Raw genomic sequence first — 24272 nt, forward strand, 5'->3', positions numbered from 1 at the left:
AAAAGACTAGTGTCAAACCCCTTGCGAGTGTGTACAGGCAGGCAGGGCCTTTGTGATGTGCAAGTGTGGTAGGTGACAGCTCTGTCCCCTCCTAAAGTCAGAGTGGTCTATCCTGCCAACACCTATCTTCTCTTTGTCTCACTGTCTGGGAGCAATACACAAGGAATTGTAGGAATTGTTCTCAGGTAGAAAGATTTGTGGAACAATCTGAAGAATTATTGTCCAGACTGGAACAGAGGGCTTACCCTCCTAGGGTGATTAGACAGGCCAGGAAAAGAGCGCTGAACACTCCCAGATCAGCCCTTCTCGAAAGGAACAAATATGATACAAACCAATGTATACCTGTAGTTAGCACATATGACCCACTGTCAACCAAAAACAGGGGGATAATCAGGAAACACTGGCATATCTTGAACACTGCAAACATGAAGATGCCACCACCAAGATTTGCCTTTAAGCGTTTCTTTAATCTATGTGACAAATTGGTACACACCCGCCCCATTACCAACACCAGAGACACAGGACGACCCAGTGGGCACTATCCCTGTGGGGGTTGTTCGGTGTGCGAACTAACAGAACCAATGAAACATGTAACATTGACCAATGGTAAGACCTGGCACTTAAACAGTCTTAGCAACTGCAATACAACCAATGTTGTATATTGACTGACATGCCCTTGCCAACTTCATTACATTGGCCTTACTACATGTAAGGTGAAAGTCAGAATACAGGAACACCTTAGCACCCTGAAAGCAAGGAAACTCACGACCAAATTGGTCCAGCATTTTGTACAACAGAATCATCACCACAAAAGCTTCAAATGGACAATATTGGAAAAAGTGACAGGTGACAAGTTTAACATAGAATTAAGATTGGCCAACAAAGAAGCACGCTGGATTTACCAAGAGGGGACAGACAGCCAGGGACTCAATGATTTCATTGAGTGGAATCACATTGGCCCGTAATATCCATCACAAGACGGCTAGCAATAATCCAGCAACCTGTCCATAGAATACATCAATTGTATTCTCCAAGTGAACATCAGGCCAACATACACTGTGCACTAACCCGATGGGACGACTACGCTGGACTATGCAGGGTGTCGCTCATGGTGGTACAAGCCAGGATACTGCAATAATGTGTCAAATGAACTCCAGTTTTCCTGTTCTTTACTTCCGAGGGGCATAATCACCAGAGCACCATCAATACCATTACAGTAGAAATTTAAATAAATACAAAATTTGGTGCGCAATGGGAATCTAAACATAGATATGTAAGATCTAATTACACATTTTAACATATGCCGACACCTAGCTTATTACACAACTCCCCATAGGAATGAAAACCTGTTAACAAATGGAGATACATGCAGGGGGAAAATAGTTCCAAGATGGCGCCTGCATTCACCAGGAATTCACCACCGGTTGTAAACAGGAAACTGGGTCGGGACTTCCGAGTATGCAGTGCTGGGCGGGTCGAATATCATTAATCCCGCGCCGGGGCCTCTTTAAATAATGCAGCTACTCAGTCCGAGGGCAGGGACGTGTAACAGACCGGCCCCAGCATCTCCCGGGTAAGGAGCGGGGGCTTGGGGGGCAAGCGCCTACTAGATTTGGGAACGCCAAGCTAGTTTGGGGCAGCGGGCTCTTTACTAACCGTTACTTTCGCATACGCCGCAACTCTGACTAGACATGGTAACTACAGGTCTAGCAGATGTACGGGGCACCGTTTGGAAGCAATGATCGTTACTTTCGCATACGCCGCAACTTTGACTAGACTGAGTAACTACAGGTCTAGCTGCTGTACGAGGCACCAGTTGGAAGCAATGATCGTTTTTACACATGTAGACCATACAGACGAGCGGAGGATCTTTCCTTCAATTGTCATAGGTTAAGCTCATCGGTTATGCCGCGGAATGTATAATTTTTTTTAAAACAAAAAGTTCTTAGTACACACGTCAAACAGTGGGTGGCGTTAATACAGTTATCAGCTGAGCCAGCACGCTGATACCGATACTTGGGGGTAATTCAAGTGTCTTTCCCCGCAGGCTAACAACAGTAGCTGGGGGCATAATCGCAACAGTGACAAAAAGAAAAAAGGAGGTCACCGGTGTGCTCAGACTGAGCACCCAAGCGGTAACTATGGAGGGCATGGTCGAGAGGCCAATGGTTCAGAGAAGTAATCTGTTCCTTAGGAGCTGTGCCTTTGTGTTGTTAACTATGTGTTGTCTGTATTTTTAACTTGTTCCCTAGGAATACATTCATTTGTGAAAGGAAAGCAGAGTGGTGGTACTGCCCCGTGCCCTGAAGAAATAGCCTCAAAATCAACAGGCAATGAAACATGTTGGCTCTCTATGATGAAAAGAGACAACAGAGTGTCCTTTTAATGTGAGCAATCCCACAGCATAGAATAAAGGTGAAAAGCTAGTGTTGGTTATAGCTTGTTATTAATACCAATAAAGTGGTCCTTAAATGTCAGGATCCACTTCATGGGTCAATTTTTTTAAGCACTTAGATAAACACTTTAGTGCTTATAACCAGTAAATTCAAGACTGATTTCACTGCACATTTACCACACGTGCACTTTAACATCATTATCATTTATTTACTTTTACTTTTTAGTTTTCTTTAAGGTACGGGTGTGCTGATGATGAGAACCTGAGTCCACTGGTGAGAACCAATCAGTGGACTCCCATGGTGTTACTTCAGTGAGGCACCCCGTACCGCTGCACACTATTTTTGTACTTTTAGCACTTTATTGGCACTCACTTTTATAATCTGGACTGTATTTACTACAGCTAGCACTGGGCTGCACTAATAGGGAACACCTTTACAGATAGGCCAGGGACCTACAGAGGCAGACAGGGTATGATTAACTGCCCATGCAGCCCACAAAGTCGTGGTAGCTACTGACAGACACTAGGTCCACTTGTTTCTGTTCTAGCATTTAGGCAAAGTCATTATTGTGTTGTGGAGCAATAAACAAGGAGCAACTGCCAGCTACACCTAGTCATGTGGCCCAGGGAAAGGCTGCAGGCATCAAATGGTTAGGACAAGAAAATAAAAACTTTCTAAAAGTGTCATTTTCAGAACTGTGACTTAAAATCACGCTTTACAATTAAAGAGGGCTTTTAATTACAATTCTTTAGACACCAAATTCAACATGTCTACCTGCCCCATTTTGAAGTTATCACTTATTAAATAGAATAAGTAAACCCAATGTCATGCTATTAGAGAGGTAGGCTGTACAGTTGTAAAAAATTAATTTAGGAGTTTTCAATACCAGGACATGTAAAACGTAACCCCTTCAGGGCGGCGCGAATTTTCGCGCTGTGCTGAAGGTTCTAATGAGCCTATGGGCTCATGACGGAACGGTTCCGTCATGAGCACAGCTCAACCGACGCTCATGACGGAACCGTTCCGTCATGAGCATGGAAGGGGTTAAAAGTATATGTTCAACCTATTAGTTACAATGCACCCTGCCCTATGGGCTACCTAGGGTCTACCTTAGGGGTAACTTATATGCAGGGAAGTGTAAGGTTTGGTGAGGGGGCTATGCTGCCAAGTCGAATTGGCAGTTTACAACTGCATGCAGTCTGCTTTGGCAGTCCTGGGGCATGTTTTAAGGGGCCACTTAAGCGGGTGTCACAATAAGTGCTTCAGGCCCACTAGTAGCATTTCATTTACAGGCCCTGGGTATATGTTATACTACTTTACTATGGGCTTATAAGTGAATTTAATATGCCTATCAGTTGTGAGCCAATTTTACCATGTTTTAGGGAGTGAACACAAGCACTTTAGCACTGATGAACAGTAGTAAAATGCACAAAGTCTTAAAACCAGCAAAAACGAATTCAGCAAAATAGTACGGTGAAGGCAAAATGTTTGAGGAGAGATCACCCTGAGGCTGACAGGTCTAACGGGGTTTGTTTAGAAGTTCAAGGTGAGGGGTAATAGCAAGTCACCTCCATAGTCTCGGACAAACAGGAAGGTGCTTGTTGATATTGGTGCTAACGTTCATGTTTTAGTTACCACAGGGTTGTGTCTGACCTTGGATTGGAATGAATTAGGAGTTATTAGCTTGATATATGGGGAACAGGCATACAGGAGATGGAACTGGCTAGAAATTGTTTAGTTTTTCAAAACGTGTTAATATACAAGTGTCAAATCAGCACCTGGATACCCTCATCAGTGACAAGCCGCACTCTACAATACCATGGTACATTACATTACAAATGCATTAGCCTTTGGCCCATGAAAAAAAGTCGCAAAGAAGGCATAAAAACAAGTCAATCAATCAATCAACAACATTTGTAAAGCGCAACACTGTTACCCCTAGAGGTATCTGAATGCTGTGTCTCCATTGAAGAGCCAGATCTTGAGTCTCTTTCTGAAGTCTGCCAGCGAGGAGGCTGTACGGAGCTGGAGGGAAAGGTCATTCCAGGCAATGATGTAGAAGAAGAAGTGGCCACTGCTGCAGCTTTGACAGATGTGGGGGTGTGCAAGGGTGAGTGAAGAGAAGGGCAGGTGTCTAGCCGGATGGTGGACGTTCAGTCGATGGTTGATCTAGGCAGGTCCTAGGTCATGGATGGCTTTGTAGGCATGCATGAGGATCTTGAACTGGCATCTCTACTGGATGAGGAGCTCAGTTGGGGGGGCAATGTGGGTTTGTTTCAGGAGGTGCAGGATAAGTCTGACTGCAGCATTCTGTATGATCTGGGGTCTTCTGAGGAGATGGTTGGCGATGCCGGCATAGAGTGTGTTGCTGTAGTCAAGGTGACTGGTGACGAGGGCCTGAGTGACTGCCTTTCTGGTGTTGGTTGGATCCATATGAAGATTCAGTGGAGCATGTAAAGTGTGTTGAAGCAGGAGGTGACTGCGTTGGCCTGTCATTTCATGGTCAGTTGGCTGTTGAGGATGATGCTGAGGTTGCGTTTCTGGTCGATTGGTGTGGGTGTAGGTCCGAAATCTGTAGGCTACCAGTACTTCAGTTTTGTCAAAGTTAAGTTAGAGTCTGTCTCATCTATTTGGCCGCATGGGTCATGGCATTGCAGAAGTTGGTTTTGGCATTGGAGGGGTCATCTGTGAGCGAGAGGATCAGTTGGGTGTGGTCTGCATATGAGATTAAGTTGAGTCCATGGGATCTGAAGACGTTTCTGAGGGGGGTCATGTAGGTGTTGAATGGGGTGGGGCTGAGGGATGATCCTTGTGGTATGCCGCATATGATGTCTTTGGGTGCGGAGGTGAGGGGAGGCAGTCAGATGCTCTGTGTATGTCCGGTAAGGAAGCAGGTGATCCATTTGAGGGCGTATTGCTATATGCCCAAGTTGTAGAGTCTATTGATGAGCGTGTTGTGGGAGATGGTGCTGAATGCCGCAGAGAGGTCAAGTAGGATCAGTGCCAGTTTCTCCATGATCGAGGAGTGTTCTGATGTCATCTGTGGCGCGGTCAGCGCGATCTCAGTGTTGTGATTGGCATGGAATCCTGATTGCGAGGTACTTAGTAGGTGGTTTTGTTCCAGGAATTGGGTGAGCTGATTGTTGATGGCTTTCTTGACTACTTTGGCTGTGTATGGGAGCAGGGAGATCGGTTGAACATTTGTGAGATCACTTGTGTCAGCGGAGGCTTTCTTTAGAAGGGTTCTGACACCTGCGTGTTTCCATCTGCCTGGGAAGGTTGCTGTGGAGATGGAGTTTTTGAGGATGCTGGTGAGTTTAGTGATGATTGGGTTAATTGTGTGGTTGTTGAGGTGATGGGGCAGGGGGTCGGTGGGTCCCCGGAGGTGAGGGGAAACCTGGTGGTAAAGGTTTGGCTGATGTTCACTAGTTGGTTGAGGTTGTTGGGCTTGAAGGTGACAAGTTAGACATTGAAATTGTCGCAGATGTTGATGATCTTGCTGTTGAAGTAGTCTGAGAAGGTGTAGCAGAGTTCTTGGGCGGGTTGGATGGTGTGCTCTATGGCTGTTGGGTTGGAGAATTCTTTGACTATTTTGAAGAATTCCTTTGTGTGGTTGCCCACGGAGTTGATGTGGGTGGTGATGGCTGCCTTCTGGGCTTCCTTGATGTGCTGGTGATAGTTGCTGAGGGCTGTTTTGTGAGCTGCTCAGTCAGTGGGGTTCTAAATGGTGTGCCATCATTTCTCCAGTTGGTGGCAGTTGTACTTGGTGGTCCTGAGTTCGGGATTTTTTGGAGGTCTTGTTAGATTTTGTAGGTTTTAGACTCTGTCAATGCTGAGCGTGTTCCAGGCGGTGAAGTTCTGGACTGGCTGGTTGAGGTCTGTTGAAGCCTCGGGTTGGGAGCTGGTGAGGATCTGTGACTATTGAGTTGCAGTGACCTTGCTGAAGTGTACGATGGTGTGGTCAGTCCAGGTTAGTTCTGTTGTATGGCTAAATTTAATACTGTCACTGGAGGTAAAAATGAAGTTGAGTGTGTGCCCGGCTTTGTACGTGGATTAGGTGACCAGTTGGTTGAGGCCGATGTTCTGGTGTGTTGTAAGTGTATATCATGATAGGATTAAATAGTAACTTAGTCTTGTGGACTTCATGATGCCTGATTATGTACCCTAAGTAATACATTATAAACGTATACTTCAGGAAACAAGGATTAGGAATAGTAATACTACAAGAAACTCGCCTGCTGAGACCAAAAGTGGAGAAAGTACCCAAGAAGTGGAGACGGCATATATTTGTAGCTATATATCACAACTACTCAAGTGGGGGTGTTTATCTGCATAGCATAATGGATCCTATTTTCAAGCACAGCAGATCGCTGCAGACCCCCCAAAGAAGACAGCTTACAGTGAGTGGTTTTCTTGACGGCATTGAAACATGCCTGGTAAATGTTTATGCATCAAACATAGATGATAAGGCATGTTTTAGAGAGATAATAAACGTAGTATCCCCCTACCTGGTTGCAAGATTTATTTGGGCAGGTTGTGTATTAAATTGGCAGTTCGGGCTGGAATGTTCTCATGAGGCACAGGGTCAGACTGATTTGTATATGGCCATGTCTGAAGTGGGGTGGCGGAGTGAGCTAAAGAATGATGATGGATTAAACCCAGATCAGTTGACTAGGGGTGGGTGCTTGCAATGTTCAACACTCCGTCCATCATCCCCTTTGGTTTTGCTTTAAATGGTCAATCGAACAGACACTCTCCAAAAATAGGTTCTAAACCAGAATGGAAGCAACACTAGTAGATATAATGCAGGAAGCCAAATTAGTAGCCATTTGGTGGCATCAACAATCAGTGGATAAAATGCTTTCATATTACTCACATACCTAATGCACACATAGCACACTAGACTGTGTTCTGGGGGAAAGCAATGGATTTTGATAGGTTTGCGAATACAACCTACCTAAATATATTTGTTTCAGACCATTCATCATTGCTTGCCACATTATTACAAACAATCTAATGGCAGAAATACCTATATGACCATTTAATGTGGAGACTTTGTCACTCATCTATGGGGATTTACCCAACATAATGAAAACTAGAAAGAAAATACAGCAATAGCATGGGTTGGCTATATGGTAGCACTCCTAGGGCAGATAAATGCAGGAAAAATCGCTACTACACTAAAAAAAATGTTTCTTGACTGAGAGAATGAGGAAACAACTAGATGATACCCTGACCCATCAAGATAAAAAAATGTCATGCACAACACAAAGACTAAAGAAACAGAGTGACAAAGAAGGTCAAATGCTTGCTAGCTTCTCAAAAGAGAAAAAACACAGATAAAATACAAAAATAAAATGACCCCTACAAAATAACTAGAGTAGGTATAATTGACACAGGCACATAATACTTAGAAAATGGATACGAACAATCCCTAGGTTTAATATGCCGGAAATATCACAAAACTTAAAAACAATAACAATGCAATGGCTGTGACTAACGGCAGAGCAAAGGGATAAGTTAGAAGCGCATTGACCAGAGACACATTTAAGATGTCAAAGAAGCACGAACAGCAGACAAGCTACCCCCTCTATGACAGAGATGCTCATTGCCTAAATTTCAAATGTAAGAACAACCATGCACTCTTACCTGTAGAAGAGCACTGGTGGATTTTGCAGAGACGTTATGGACCAACCTTCCAGTACCCTAGCTGATAACCTGAGTTTCTTACATTACTAAGGCTACGCGATAGGGTTCAGGGAGGAGGGCCGGCATCATGGACGCTTGTGGTTGAATCTGTTGTTGACCTGCGAAGCAAGAAGACTTATTAACCACTTTGTCTATGTGCCAAACTCCTGCGCACATTCCTAGTTTCAACATTATCAGTCTTTTAAAGAAGATGTACTAAAATTGCTACCTGAGAATTTTAGTATGAAGGCTTTGCGTCCGGAAAATGTTGTGATGATTTGAACGATTTGGGAATTCAGGTGAACAGGAATTTAGAAGAGAACTTTTCTTTTCTTCTTTTAGCTAAAAAGACCGAAGGTTATGATTATTAATACCTTTCCTGATTTTATTTATTCCTGCCTTTTTGATATGTGCACTAATATTAACCTTTGCTTACTGCACTTACTTGCAGCCTAATTCTGGAAGTGGTTCATCACTAAAAGAGAATTACAAACAAGAAACAAAGAAAAGCATATTCTACATATCAATGTACCATAATATTTGTAGTTTTAACATCAGTTTGTAAGTTCTCAATGTAGTTTTGTCAAAGTTCCTTTGTCCTTAACTCAAGTCCAAAAGTTCCAAAATTAGTTTTTTGATGGTAGCATTACCGCATTAGAAGATTGCTCGGTTTTGCGATGGGCGCCAGAAAAACAAAAGTAATACTTAGCTTTCTCTCTTTTCTTTTCTATTGCAGATTCAATCTGGTAAGTCTCCGTATTGCCGATCGTACGCCAGAAGAGAAGAGGAAATGAAGCCGGGGGCGAGCCGAGATGTCGTCAGGAAGAGATTCCCTGGAAACCGGTGAGTATCCGTAGCTTCACGGAAGGCTAAGCACATTCCAGAAGTCGGGTAACCATAAGGGCCACCCCGTCATCGTGCGTGTTGCGTAACGCGGTGTGCGGCGCCCTCTTTTGTTTACCTGCTGTGCCGAGAAGCCAGTCAGGGGTTTCATGGCATCCAAACCTGACAAACACTTCATTCATTTTGCTCTGTTGTCTGTTCTCAATGTTGAAAACTGATGCAAAGATACTTAGCAAACCACTAGAAAAGAGACTACAGCAGTAGCATAGCTGCCAAGGTTTCAGATTGCTATGTGTGACATTTTCATAATTTTAGAGCAATTATGAGTGACATTTCAACGCCTATGAGTGACACTTAATATCAAGTAAAATCAAGCAATGGGAAACCCATGAATATCATAAGCTGTATTATTTTCAAAAGACTTTTAGCTCACACTGCTAAAAATCATTAACAGCTGAATGGCCACCTAGCGCCCGGAGTCCACCACGCTCAGTGGCTCTAAGGCATGGTCACGGCCTAAAACGAGTTAGTGTGCACAAAACTACTGAGGCAGACTGCGTGACTGGACAGTTCTCAGTAACACGGCCGCAGGCAGCTCCAGATCATGGCCGGGCTTTTAAAAGCACAGTGAAGTTAAGTATTACAGTTAGGAGAATAAAGCACAGCAACTTACTTCTATGGGGCAACAGGTGGGCACCGTTCCCGCTCTCACTCATGGACTTTCGTTGCAACCAATGCCACGCCACATTCTGGATCACACACTGACTGGACTCAGAGAAACCACTCCTGCAGCTGCCACGGTCCGTGCTTCATACTTCGTGACCCTCCTGTGCCGAGTGGGTCGCGTCAATGACATTCCTTAGCATAATCAATTAATAAATACCGCCGCTGTGCGAGTGGCTCTTCCATGTTGCCAGCAGAAGGTACTTTCACGAGGAGTCCGCCCTGGAAAGTTCGGGATAATTATCACGCTTCAGAAGAGTTCAAACCCTTGTGGGAGCCCCCTGTTCTCCAGGAGGGGCGTGCTGCGCCACAACACCCACCACACCGTTCGATTGTAGGGGCTGAGCATAATTGTCTATTTTATTTCTTTGGATTGTCTGTTGTCTTTAGCCATGCTGGACCTTCAATACTTTGCCCCTAGCAGGCAGTCTGCCAGCGCCTTAATCCACATGGGGCCCCGAGTAGCCATCTCCAATGGGGCCCCACAAGGAACCCCCCTCACACAGCTCAATGTTCAATACAGTTAGGGAGCCCCCTGTCAGCCCCCGGCCGCAACACCATGGCCCTGCCAAGTCCCAGCACTTCCGGGCCTCGGTGCTGGCCGAACTTACTGTGGATACGGAGCATAAAATATTTGGCCCAGTTGAGGTCTAGTGACCTGTACATGGGTCATCTGCAATTAGTTTAGCCACCGTGCTTCATTCAGGCTGTGTGGGACCCAGCTCGGGTGGGGCACTCTCTCGCCTCTGGGTGCCGCTTTGCTGTCCTGGAACTCCTTTCGACAGCCCCACCCACCCGTGCTCACAATCCCTGGGCATCAGGGACCTCCAGCGGCGGCCCGGGGCTCTGGTTTCATTGCGACCCGCGGTGCCTCCATCGAGCTCCACTTCCGCCCGTAACTTACCAAGGCTCAGTCCAGCAATGCATCCTCATGGTCCGTGTGTTTATTTGTGCAAGACATTCATGTCCGGTTTTAAAATGACTGCGCTGCGGTGCCAGCAGTAGTGCCAAGATTTGCCGCAGTTCCACTAGTCTGCCTTCTCAGCCACGACCCCAGCTTGCGCCAATAGTGGCAGCAGAATGTAGCGTGCGTACTGCCCGGCCCCTGACGTCAGGCTGTGACAGTGGCGCGGCGGTGGGCTGGAATGCACTTAGGTTTTTAAAAAGATACATTGTAGCAGCTTCACTGCTGTGCTACTGGCAACGCATGTCCGGGCCGGCAAGTGACTTCTGCAGGAGGAGGCGCGCACGCAAGCTAGCAGCCTCGAGTGGCCAGTAGTGTACTTTAAGCCTTTGTGTGACAGCAGAGAGAGTGGCATCAGATGCGTGACAATGCATTTCAGTGCAGTGATGTGGATCACCACGCTGAAATGCGTTAGTGTCACACCTGATGCGTGATACTTGACAGGACTGCAGTAGTAAGCTCATTGGAACACAAAGAGCAACCTGGATTTTAATGCACGTCTGACAACTCCACATTAGCGGTATTGAATATGGAGCGTGCATTTAACACAGTATGCTAGGAATACATCTAGTTAGTATTGGAAAAAATGGGGTTTGGACCAATATTTCTACATTGGGCAGAATTATTATACTTAGACCAATCAGCATGTGTCGGGACTAAGGGATGGATTTCAAAGAGTTGGAAACTCAAAAGGAGTTCATGACAAGGCTGCCCTCTGTCCCCATTGTTATGCCCATTACCCAGTAGCAAACAGACTGCAGGCTGCTATGGTGGCACAGTGGGGCATCAATAAAGACACTTTGTCATTATGTGCTAATGACAAATTGGTATACTTGAAAGATACTGAAAACTGATTTCCAATTAAAGAATTCTAGAAAAGTGTCAGGCTTAACCATTCACACTGGGGCAAATCAAAGTTATTCCCTATTGGTAACATTCGAGAAATCTACAGGCCTAGAACCAAGTCACAAACGGCAAGAAACTACTACATATGAGTGATATGGGTAAAATCAAGACACTCAGAGGAATTTTGGAGTTCGCTTTCATTGTCTACTATGGAGATAATTTCAGAGGCAAAGGTGTTTTCCTTCTCAGACGTCTTTACACATTGAAAAGCTCTTTCTGCCCTATCCTGTTTAAACTTTTTAAGGAATTAGAGGAAGAAAATACGTTCTTACCTACTCCTTATAGTTTTTTGACTCCCTGTCTGCCAGGTGAGGGAGAAAAAAAACAGGGTTGAATTTTGAAGTAGAAGCAGCTTGAATCACTAAGCTTTCAGGGGACAGATGAATGGATAGAAAGGCTGGATCCTTAGGAACTAGTCTATAGTGCAGTTAACCGATACCGAGTATGGACTGGAGTAGACATTGGACGTGACCGAGGTCCTCCTAGTGGCTCCATTAGGGCATCATTTAAAAAGAGAAAGGGTTGTGGAAAATTCGTAGAATACCTGTGAAGAAGCTATGACGATGTTCTGCTGAGGGAAGAAGGAGGTCTAGAGTTTCTGCTCCCTAATTCAGAGCCACAAATAGAAGCCATCTTTGGTGCAGCTGGGTCAGGTTCTGGATCTATATCAATATCAATATCAGGAGAAGTATCCAACTCACCAGAATTCTGGAGAGCTGTGAAGTCAGATGATCCCATAGAAGGAAAGCTCATAATAGGGTCTTTTATCTCTACCTAGACCTGATCCTGTTCTGAATCTGGCCCAAATAAGTCATATCTATGGTCCTCATGCAAGTACTGAGTCTCAGTCTCTTCTCTGCATTGTTTGTCTTCAAGTCACCTTTAAATCTCCATTCTTGATTACAATTTTTGGCCTAGTGTTAGAGGTGGCTCGTGTGATGATAGTACCACTTGTGACATCAATGCCACCAGTACCAGAGTCAAACTTTGTTCCAGTCCTTGTGTCTGTGATGTTGCCGGCATCGGAAAGTAGTTGGGAAGAGAGCTGGCTTTGGAAGAACACCCCCCGTACCGGTAAAGCACACCGTGTTGATGGAACATTCGACATCAGAAGGGAGACGACTAGAGCCCTTTATGGACACAAGGGGCTAGGTGGACCTCAGGCCTTTTGAAACATCTCCAGCATCACTAGAATATCTTTAAGTTGCTGGATGCATTTCTGGTGCCGGAAAATCAGGGTATGCCAATGACAGTGCAGACGTAGGCAGAGACAATGGAGGCATAGATGCCAGCACTAGCGTCAGTGATATTGGTGAAGTTGGTTGCTGGTACAGCTCCACTAGCTGAGGTTCAGATAAAGATTGGGGCTTGGAAAAGGCCCTAGAAGGACTCTTACCTTTTGACTTGGACCTTCTGGAAGAAGAAAAAGAGTGTTTCTTCTTTTTTTTCCTTTTTTTCCCCTCAATGATTTACATGATGAAAAGGGCAATAGGGGGACCTCAATCTTGTTTGGGCGCTGGAGCGTGATCTAGTGTGATGAAAGCCTCTGTAGTTGTACTTTATCGTTGCCATAAAAAGTTTGGCCTCCCATTCTTTTATTGCCTTAGTATTCATCTTAAGACAAATATCACACCTCAATAAGTCATACCTCAAGCCGAGGCACCACTAACAATTTCTCTGTGTATCTATGATGGACATTTGTCCATCCCTTTTTTGACAGGGCTCGAACCCTGATTTCTTACGGGGAGGCCTTATCACATGCACTACACCAGATTTCTTTCCTCACATGAGGAGATGAGAGATGCCTCGGAACTGAGTGAAGACGTGCAGAAGGAACAGAACTTACACCAGGGCACTGAGTTAGCCACTTTATGGCTCCATTGACATTGCTATGTGATGACCGCGCACTACTAGTGTTATTCAAACAATTTAAACAAAATAGTTCGTGCTCCTCAGGATGACTCCCTGCCCTGGAGTAATTAAATGTAATATGATAGGTTGCACCAACACGGGGAGGCCTTATCACATGCACTACACCAGATTTCTTTCCTCACATGAGGAGATGAGAGATGCCTCGGAACTGAGTCAAGACGTGCAGAAGGAACAGAACTTACACCAGGGCACTGAGTTAGCCACTCTTTGGATCCATTGACATTGCCACAGCTCCACTTCCAGCATTGACATGGAGCAAGCATCACCTACTGGGGGCTGAGTGGAATTGTAAAAGTTTCCAGACCCAGTCTGTGCCTGGGATATTCGAAGCTGAGGAATTTGCAGACAGTATCTATCAGAAATGTTGTGTGTGAAGCTAATAGGTTCCATTGGTGTGTCATTGATGATAAACATCCCCTTTCAAATAGGAGGTATATTATTTTATTTCTGGAGGGAGCTTGCGCATTCAGTAGCAATGATCTTGTGTTCACATATCACAAATAGTATGATCCTTTTTCTTTGAAGTATATTACTTTCAGCACTATGAATAGAAACTCATTTCCACAAGATGCCATTTAGACTGGTGCCTATGATGTATTCCAGAGAGTGTAACAATATATGTACAAGTAAATTTCATTCAGGAATACAAATGTAAATAATGTTTGGTCTAAAACTTGTTAAAAAGATTCATCTGATAAAATGATAACGGTTGGCCCTCAAAATGTTCTCTTCTACTACTAATCACACTTGCTTCTCCATCTGATTCCATTGGACATTCTATGACTCATAACTTTTTTTTTCTTTAACCACACTACAGCCAGGCACCATACTATCAGCGCTTTTCCAAACAATGAATAAGTGCCTAATTCTTACTGTACCATGCGATCTAGACCCACATCTATAACATTGTCCTACCCTTGCCCTATTCTTCAATTTCTTACCTTCTTTCTTATCATTACTGGCTGTATTAACTTGCACCCTTTACTGTAGTAGCTATTTCATCCCAATTCAAATTTCTTCAAATCAATAATCTTCCTTGTGCTGTTTTGGAGTAACAGTTGATGATTATGTGCTCACATCACTAGTTGCCAAAGAGTGCTTCAAATTCATAAGATTACACTAAAATGTGAGCATCTGTCACAACTTTGTCCACAGTTTCTTTACTTCCCTATGTCTAGTGAAAAAGTTAAGTCTCTCCACAATCCCACTTTAGGAAAAATGTTAATCAAGCATTTTAAAAGCCTCCAAGTACTCATTCTACCTTCAAACGTCATTGTTAGGGGTCTCTATTTCAGGTAAATAGGCAAAAATGTGTCTTCTGGGTCAAATATCTTTGTCATCAATGACCCACAGAAAATTGATGAATGCTCTATACAACTATTTCCATTTCTGTGTTTGTTTAGTCACACTAGACAAAAAACATGTTAGGTGGTACAATATTCTGTGAAGCAGTGATACTGAAATAAAAACTTTAAATCTAAGATGTACTTACAGAAAGGAGCAAAATGTCTTGACACAGGCGAACCTCCACCATAAATTAATATACCTATTTTCACACATGCATGTAAACTGTCAAATAACCAACATAGTAAATGATACTCCAATGGTAATGAGGGGTGCAGTTAGAACATCAACATGTTCCTGCATGTGCTTTCGTACACACAGCATACTCCTCCCAAAACTGTAGTAACAAAACTAACATTGCGCACTTTTCAATTAGATCTCACAACCAATGTGTCGAACACGTCTCAACAGATAATTCTGCAGACACCTATAAGAAATTGGATTATTATTTGGGCTGGGTGACTGCCCACCCCAAGAAACAATCACAACTCTTGTCAGGGTGAACCCTCAAAGTTACCAAACTATCCTCAGCAGAAGCCCTGGTAGGTGTGACACAGAGCAAACAGGCTTAACTTATGGCAATGTGTAAAGTATTTATGAAGTATTAAAATAGTAATAAAGTTGAAATGCAAAACAATAAAAATTCCAGAACTGGATTAGAAATATGGTGTAAATGTACTAAATAAAATGACATCAAAATTATATCAAAATGGCCAAATAATCCAATGGGGGGAAGAAGATATGATTTTTTAAAGTTTTGAGTCGGAATAGCGCCAAAAAAGCACAAAGTGCCATAGATAGTCTTTGGTCACTGTAAACTGGAGCATAATTGCAATTTGCAGCCGGTCACCATGGAGCATGCGTCGGATACACCATCCAGGTGCATGCCCGGTCAGTGATTTTACCTTCTACTTTACTTAAGTCCTAAACCACCACAGAAGTAGTCTTCTAAAGCCACCCTCGGCTCCAGGAGAGGCACGTAGAGACTCACAGAGTGTCAGGCAGGGTCCAGTCCAGGTCCAGTTGACCCTGATCAGCTAGGCAGTAACAGAAAGACCTCTTGTAGCCTGTTGTTTCATTGTAGCTTGAACAGGACGCGAGCCTCATGACCCTTGGTGTCCACTTTTTTTTCCTGGGTACAAAAGAGAGTAGATCCAGTCCTTCACGGCACTTCATGATTCATAGGCTGTAGCTTCAGCTCTTTTCGGATCTTCCTCAGATCTGGACATGTTCTGAAATGTATGCCTGGAGGTGCCACATTTATGTCTGGCACAAGCAAGTGGTTGAGAATTATTCCTGGGCACATCCTAACACATGGGTTAAAGGTTCCCGGGGCCAACCATACCAACTTTGGTAATTTGCCAAATGTATTCCGCCACACTCAACTGACTCTGAGGGCTGAGGGTGTCTGGGGGGTATACTATGGTAATCCTAGTGTCCTCACACATCTAACACCAAAATGCAGTTTGTGGCTGATAATGTACTCCCATAATCTCAGAGACAGAAATCTGCTAGAACAAATGTATAGGTGTTTCCAGCAACCAGACAATGGATATACAAGAATTGTTTGGCATCCTTTTTCCCTTTCTTTCAAGTGTCACCCCAAAAACATGCTATGTGTAAACCTTTAAAGCAGGATTTGACACTGCAATGTCAAAAAGGATGCTCACAGCCCCCACCCTGCTCATTCTGGGAGTTCCAGAGAAGTGAGCATGCCCATTCAGGTCAGCCTATTGTTTGCTCCTGGGAAGCATTTCACACCATGTTCACAACTATCCAGATGTAAATTACTGATATGCAGAAGTAGGATAGCAAATGCAAATTATGCCGCCAAGAATTTAAGGCACTGAAAAGATAACTTTCTATAAGGCAGTTTTCGTAATATTTGTTAAAAGTCTGACTTCACCATTAGAATGGATTTTTAACAATTAATTAAAAAAACGTGTTTAATTATTTTTCTAGCTAGCCCCATTCCTTTGACATAGTATTAGGGTTTTTAATCTGAACTCTTGTTTTGTACATGGGAAAGCTAGGTCTGCCACAGTGAAACATAGCTTTTGCCTGCTTGTTACTGTAAGGACATGCCAATGTCACATTTCTGCATGCCCCTCTTGTAAATGGCATGCACCTTGCCTTGTGGGACAGAAGGCCTACAAAGGGGTCACTTACTGTTACTTACAAGGGAGGGTTTGACCAGTCAATGGCTTTTATTTTGACAGGCTTAATTGCAGTTTTTACATTTCTACAGTCAGGCTACACTGGTAGACTTAAAGCTATGTTTGCACTGCCACTGAAGTGGATAGTACAATGGGTGCTACTGTCCACAAGTGACATTTCATTTACAGGGACCTATAAGTAAGTTACATATGCCAATTAGGAGTATACCAGTTCCATCATGTTAAAAGGAAGAGCACAGGCACTTCACCACTGGTTAGCAGGGTTAAAGAGCACAGAGGTCTACAGCCAGCAAAACAGTCAAGGTAAATATCTGGGAGTACACCATCCAAGAGATGGCTAATTCTACAATACCCAAAATAGATGCCAGGCAATGTACGCTGTGCGACCTTGCCTACAGAGAATAAATGCCCTTGCATCACCAAACAGTCACGAATTACACAATACCAGACACCTATGATGTTTTGCCTGGCCACCTGACCTGAATCATGGGAAACATCCTTAACCACGATGTTTGAACAACGACTTACCAGAACAACGAAGAGTGAACAACGAAGAGGGCTGACCCACGAAGGTAACAACCACAAACGACGGAACAACGAAAGATGGAACCACGACTTTTAGAACACCGGAGTTGCACGTAAGATAATTTAGGAAAACTTATAAATGGGTAGATGGGGGGTGTGGGGGGACTCCCCCCACAAATACGATTGAAAAAATATATATAGTTAGAAATATAACGTGATGAAAAAAATTGTAATAGTTAAGTTTCAAATACATCTAAGGTTGTTTACATTTAAATTACCTGTTTATGTCAGGAGATGGCAGTGTTGCTTTGATTTTAACAATTGTAAATGCTTAAGAATCAAGAACAGAAAATGATCAGTGTGCTCGTTTTTGAAAACAGATATTAACTAGTATTTTAGAAAAAAAAGGAATACATTAAAAAAGTGTCATTAAATCTTATTTTTTCGTGGTTTAGGGACTAGTGGTTAAAAATGTAGTGGTTAAGTAATGGTCGTGGTTTAGCCTTCGTTGTTCCAGAAGTCGTGGTTTATGCAGTAGTTGTTAAGTCATACAATCCTGAACCATTATGTGGCAAAACCCAAACATCAATCAAGGGAGAAGGCACAATAATCCCCTCAAAGCAGGTATAAGGGGCTGATTACGATGTCATGCGGAAAGCTTCTGACGACAGTCGTAATCTCCGCGAAGGTGTCGGAATGATTCTGACCGACTCGGTTGATTTACAATCCGACCAGCCGATTACGATGGTCACTGTCAGTTTGTAAACCGCACAGTCTTTCCGAATCGGTTCTGACTGGCTCTCGGAGGAATCGTGTCAGTCGGAACCACGCGTACAGCTCTATGGACAGCACTTCCAACCGAGTGATTACGATGTCAGTTTCCAACAGTCTTTCCCAGTCGGCCTGTCTGACATGAAAAGGCTGTCAGAAAGTGACTTTGGGGGGCCCTGGTAGGCCCCCCTTCACCCTGCGGCCTCCGGTTGGGGGATGAGGGCTTACCTAAGGGACCCCCCCTGTAAACCCTGCATTGTGTGACAGGCACAATAGGGTGCCTGCAACAGGGTGCAGGATTTTCCACCCGCCTCATTTCCCCATAGGAGCCTGTGTTACAGCCGGTTGTAGGAATCAATGGGACTCTGACCGAACAGTATTTGGTCGCATCGTTATCGGTCGGGCGGAACCGTCGTCTGCTAGTCAGTCCCTTCCGATTCTGAGACATGTCTGGCAGAAAGTTTTCGCATGACTTGTAATCGGCCCCTTCGTGTCCAGTAGATCCAGAAGAACAGCATAAAGAATGTGATGGAAAACTCCAACTGATGACCCAAGTGGTAAGCCCTTAAATAAGTAAATGCATGTGTTGCTCATCTGTGCAGTGATAGAAAGCACAATGTGCCATTGACCGCACAATTAAACACCGGAATACAATGGAATACTTCTGGATTTCTTGGAACCAATTAATGGCCACAAGGCAGCTGCCTTCGCACAATGATCCCAACCTCCAATTGACCAACAGCCACATTAGAACCTACAGAAAATAGGAGGGTCTATTTTTATATTGTGCCTCTTATTAAAGTTAACTCCATGCTGTACCAAAATTAATATACCGTAGGATGCAGGCATATGCATATATTCACTTAGTAAACCTTGTATAAAAAAGCCTTCCCACCTACCACATAGAAGCAAGCATTTATATAATCTGCAACACAACGATTATTATGGGCAACTGAAGCTGTGTAATTTACGTGTTCACAAAAACCGGAAGAAAGTAATTGAAAGACAATGTAATCTGCTCCAGGAAAAATTTGGGCACGACGGTATTTCTACGGAAATTGATATTTACCGGTTGTTTTTTCGGAGTTTAACCCCCTCAGAGCCTAGCCACCTGTGAAGGTCGTCATTGGTTAGGGTATGTGTGCGGATGGCAACTATTGCTTCAAAGGGTTACTGTCTGTATGGCCCATTAATCAAGGTGCCCCAAGCAGTGTGTGCACTGCACACGCACTCCAGTTGCTATGGGAACAGAGCTAATGTATTCTGAGTTTCTTCCTCATGCTGGGATGTAGACCTCATCTATCAGTTTCCATGGCGACCAGAGCTCGGCAGTATCTGATGTGATTAGTCTGCAGACAGAAGAATAAAGCTTTCACTCTCGCCCCCTGAGGACATAAACCCTGCTGCCTGATTGTGAAATTGAGATCAGCCAGGAATTCTATCTGTGCCGATTAAATGAGATTTTTTTTCCATGTGAACTGGATTTAACAGAATAATTTTCTTTTGAGTACAAATGTTTGATTCACTATTTGACAGATAAAAAAAAAATAGGAATAGACAGACTCGTGCCATGGTGACCTCAGACATCAGTATCGAAAGGGCACAGATAACAACTCATAGATCAAACGCTGTAATCATTATAGACAGAGGCCCACTAAATTCTTACAGGAATATAGTCTGTAACCAGTAATCAGTCCAGACGGGGCGGAACAATAAGGTATATTTATGGCTATCGCTTTTGTGGTATTTATATTTGAAACTTTTCCGTCTGTATTGATCCACATTTATTTTTTGGCGATTTTATCTCTGTTTATCCATATTTATTTTGTGTTCTGTGAATAAATGAAGAAGTAACTCGTATACATTTTCACATTTATTTAACACATAAATGTACACTTATACTTTAATGCCAGTCCAATTTTCACACATTTATCAGCCACATATAATAAAACCTTAAAGTCCCATGAAAATATTTGCATAATACCACAATCATATGTTAAGACATGCAATTATTTAAGGAAATGTAATGTTTTTTTTTTACTACATGTGCTTTTAATCTACACGACTATTGACTGGGCATTTATGAACAACAACAAGGAAAAGTCACTGAAAAGGTGCTACATTTTCAGTATTTTTCCACTTTAAAAAATAAATACATACTGGAAACACATGTTTTTTTGTCTGTAAGAATCCGTGAAAAACAGAAAACTGTGCGCCGTAGGTATATTGTATATAAAACACCTTGATTTTGAGTTTGGTGTTAACAGAAAATCCTCAGATTCCTGGAGGAAGTGCTAAATGTGAAGGAGAATCCACCAATGGAATCTCCTACTCTGGGGATATAGCAGGGTGCAGGGTACTAAGTCGCGTATTTTTACTGGAAACGTAACTAGAAGCACGCTGAAACTTAGTTTGTTCTTAAGTTATAAGGAGACATACATACACTGTCATGGTAGTGAGCACAATATGTTATAATTTATTCATTCGTAAGAAGAAAAGTGCAATAGTATGTCCCCCTTCCGCAAGCCGGGTCTGAAGACAAATGAAATAGGGGCTTGGAGGTCACTCCTGGTGCTAAACTTCGACCTCAAAATAATTACCAAAATATTGACTTATTGTCTTTTGGGGTGATGATAGACCTGGTACACCCAGATCAGAGTAGTTTCATCCCTGGATGCTGCAACTCACCGAATCTACGGTACCTTTCGCACATCTTGGGCTCCAATCAAGATGACGATGACCATATAAAACTGAGAGATTTGGCAGTAGATTTGTGCAGATCTTTTGTTGGCCATACCTTACCGCAGCGCTGAAAAAAATGATAAGCTGAAATACTGTATATAGCCCAGCGACCAGAGTCGAAACAGGGACGTTAATTTCAGATGCATTCCCATTTTTTAAACGCAACATAGATTATACATTTTTTTATAATTAAGTAATAAATATGTACTCTTTTTATATATGCTGAACATCAATTTATAGTTATGTATAATTTGAACTATTTTTATTAATTTAGTTTAATTTCCTATAGGTTTTATTTTAAATATATATCTCTCTATATATATAGATCGATATATATACAATCATAAAAAAGACAGACAGTAGGATCTACATTCACTGCCTTTCCTCCCAGGCAAATCAAAAACGACCACAAAAAGATGCTGAGATGATGCAAATAATGCCTCACTTGGACGTCTACCCAAGATGTAGAGACTAATGGAATGCTCAATATATTGGATGAGGAAGACTCACCCACATTATGTGGAATGCTTCATCATTTGCTTCCTCACACAAACCTGGTAAGGTAGTACTACCAGGCCGGAATGAAGAGCCTCATCAGGGTAGTGATCCAGCGGGATTACCAGCTTGGGTTACTCATAAATCTCCATACTCACCTGGGCCCATAAACATTCACACATAAGCCGATAATCACTGCTGAAAATCAAGATTCTATATTTTCCTTCGCAAAGAATTTTACCTTTATATAAATTTTCACCAACCTCATCACCTTGAATCTTAATTTCCTCTGGTCAATAGATCAGGTTGTTAGCAGAATAGGTAGAAATGCCATTTACTTTATCTCATTAAATGATCACAGACTAGAGAAAGTTTAAAAAGTTTTATCTAGTGAATACTTTTGTGAGTCAGAAATCAATACATGTTTAACCACCAATTTCTCAAGGAAATTAATCAAAATGTAGGCCAATAAGTCTGGGTTAAAATTTCATGATGACAGTGCCTGGAAAGGGTGGAAGAAAAGGGCAGCACAAGGACATACTACACAGAGTTATATATACCTAGAATGGTGTGAGGACCAACCCCTGGCCAAGGAGCTGGAATGAGCACAGATTCAGGACAGGATAGGTGACCTCTTCTAAGTGCAACGCCAGCATTGCACCCCTCTCTGGTACTGCCCTCCAAGACTCTTCCCCCTTCTAGATGAACAGGTTTGTCTTCTTCAGCAATATCTGACTCTTCTCGCTCTCCATCTCTTCTCTCCTGATTCTTCAATCAGAGTGCTCGAACAGCGTCTCTGACCTCCGTGGCCTTCGCCGTCATCTGCATCGGTGATGGGTCTGTGACATCTGCGGTATCAGTGTCATCACTGACGGATCTTTGTCTCTGCTGCATCTAACTGACTAAGCCTACCTTAGTTATACTATTCTACGTGTACGAACCACCCCCCAATGTTTCAATATTCGTGAAAACCCCTACTTCTGATTGGACAAGGAGTTGGGGAGCGGTCATAACACCATACTAATGTAATTCTTTTTCTTTAAGTCATTGTTCAATATTAACATCCCTTAATTTTACTTTCCCAAGCTTTATTCCCACCTGCATTTCACATTAGAAACATATACAATGTATGCAAATTTTGTCTTCTTTTCCTTCCCTTCTTCGGGTCAAGAGGTGAAGTTCCCAAGCGCTTCATGGCTAGAGCGTCCTTGGCTGAGTTTCAAATGACACATCATCGCTTCGGATGGGTTTGGGTGCGCGTGCGCACAGATCAGGTGGGATAGGGATTTCAGTCACTTTCCAGGCCCAGTTACGAACTAATAATAAAGTCAAAGAAAGACATGTTAGAACACAGAAATAAATGAATGCCCTATATACCACTTATTCCTACTCTAATCCCAATATTGTATTAAATCTTTTTGCATTAGCAATTTAATAAACATGCAAGGTTTAGTTTAGGCATTGCATGTGCATTGGCATGTGAGTTTCAAGCGGCCATCTTAATAGCTACTGCGCAGCTGCAAAGATTTCCCTCCAAAGCAAAGGACGTCATACTACGAAGATGCGGTATAAGCATGCGCAGAAAGTTCCCGCATTTTTGGAAGCCATATTTAGACACTCAGGTTACTTATTAGTAAAACACATAGGCAAGCTTCCCCTAGATTGTGTAAAAATGTGTAATGCAATTATTAGTATTTACGAACATGTTGCTTACATTGTTACACGTTATTTGAGAGGATTGCATTCGAGAAAGTGTCTTTATGTACGAAACCTTGCTCCATCAGTAGGCTGAGTAAGCCAATGATGAAGCATGCCACAGAATGTGGTTCTTTCATCCAATATACTGAACATTCTAGTAGATTCTACATCCTAGGTAGACGTCTAAGTGAGACAATATTTGCATCTTTTTATGGTTGGTTTTATTTTAAATCCCTGTCTCCATTATTTTCTATGAGAGAATGTTGCAGTACCATTGTCTGCCCATGTGAAGTGATGGACTTACTACTGTTTTGTTTTTAGTAGTAACTTAACACTGAGCATTTTTGAATTGCAAAAAGCAGTAGCCTTACTCAAAAGTGTAAACTTATTCAAACGTGTAAGTTGTTCTTGTAAACGAGGCCTTATACAGGTAAGCAGCTCACCTCATAGCCTCAAATGATGGATCAACAGTCTCCAAGCGTAAGTTAGTGGTTTAACAAACGGAAGTGTCCATAGGCTGTGAAAATATATTTGACAAATGAATTGGTGAGCTGCCCAGGTTCAATTGTGCTTGGAGTTTGTTTTAAGATTGAATAAGTATTACAAGACAAGACTTATAAATAAGGAAACTGTATAAAGCTCTGTTTTATCCCTCCCTAAGAAGGCAGTAGATATACTTGCATGTTATGTTTTAAAACAGTGTGCAAAATATATATTTTTTTTTATTACCAAGGTAACTTTTAACCAAGATTACTGCAAAAGAAATGATGAATGTTAGAGAGCATTGGTAGATTTCAAGCAGAAATCAAAGGATTTCCCATTACCATCCAACTCAATGTGATCCTATACCCAATTATCAGAACACAAAGGAATAGATGCAGAGTATGTAGAATTATAGAGCCCGATTCATAAGAGAAATTTGGAGTATGTTAAGTAATACTCCTGTAATACCTCTTCACATCCTACAAAATTAATTTCATGTCTGGAGATCTCCACCTCTCCAATCTTTTCTGTATAGAGTTATCTGCCTCGGTGGCAGAGATCTCTGCACATGTACGCTTTTGAAAC

Source organism: Lissotriton helveticus, chromosome 1_1, assembly GCF_964261635.1.
Source record: "Lissotriton helveticus chromosome 1_1, aLisHel1.1, whole genome shotgun sequence".
NCBI classification, from domain to species: domain Eukaryota; kingdom Metazoa; phylum Chordata; class Amphibia; order Caudata; family Salamandridae; genus Lissotriton; species Lissotriton helveticus.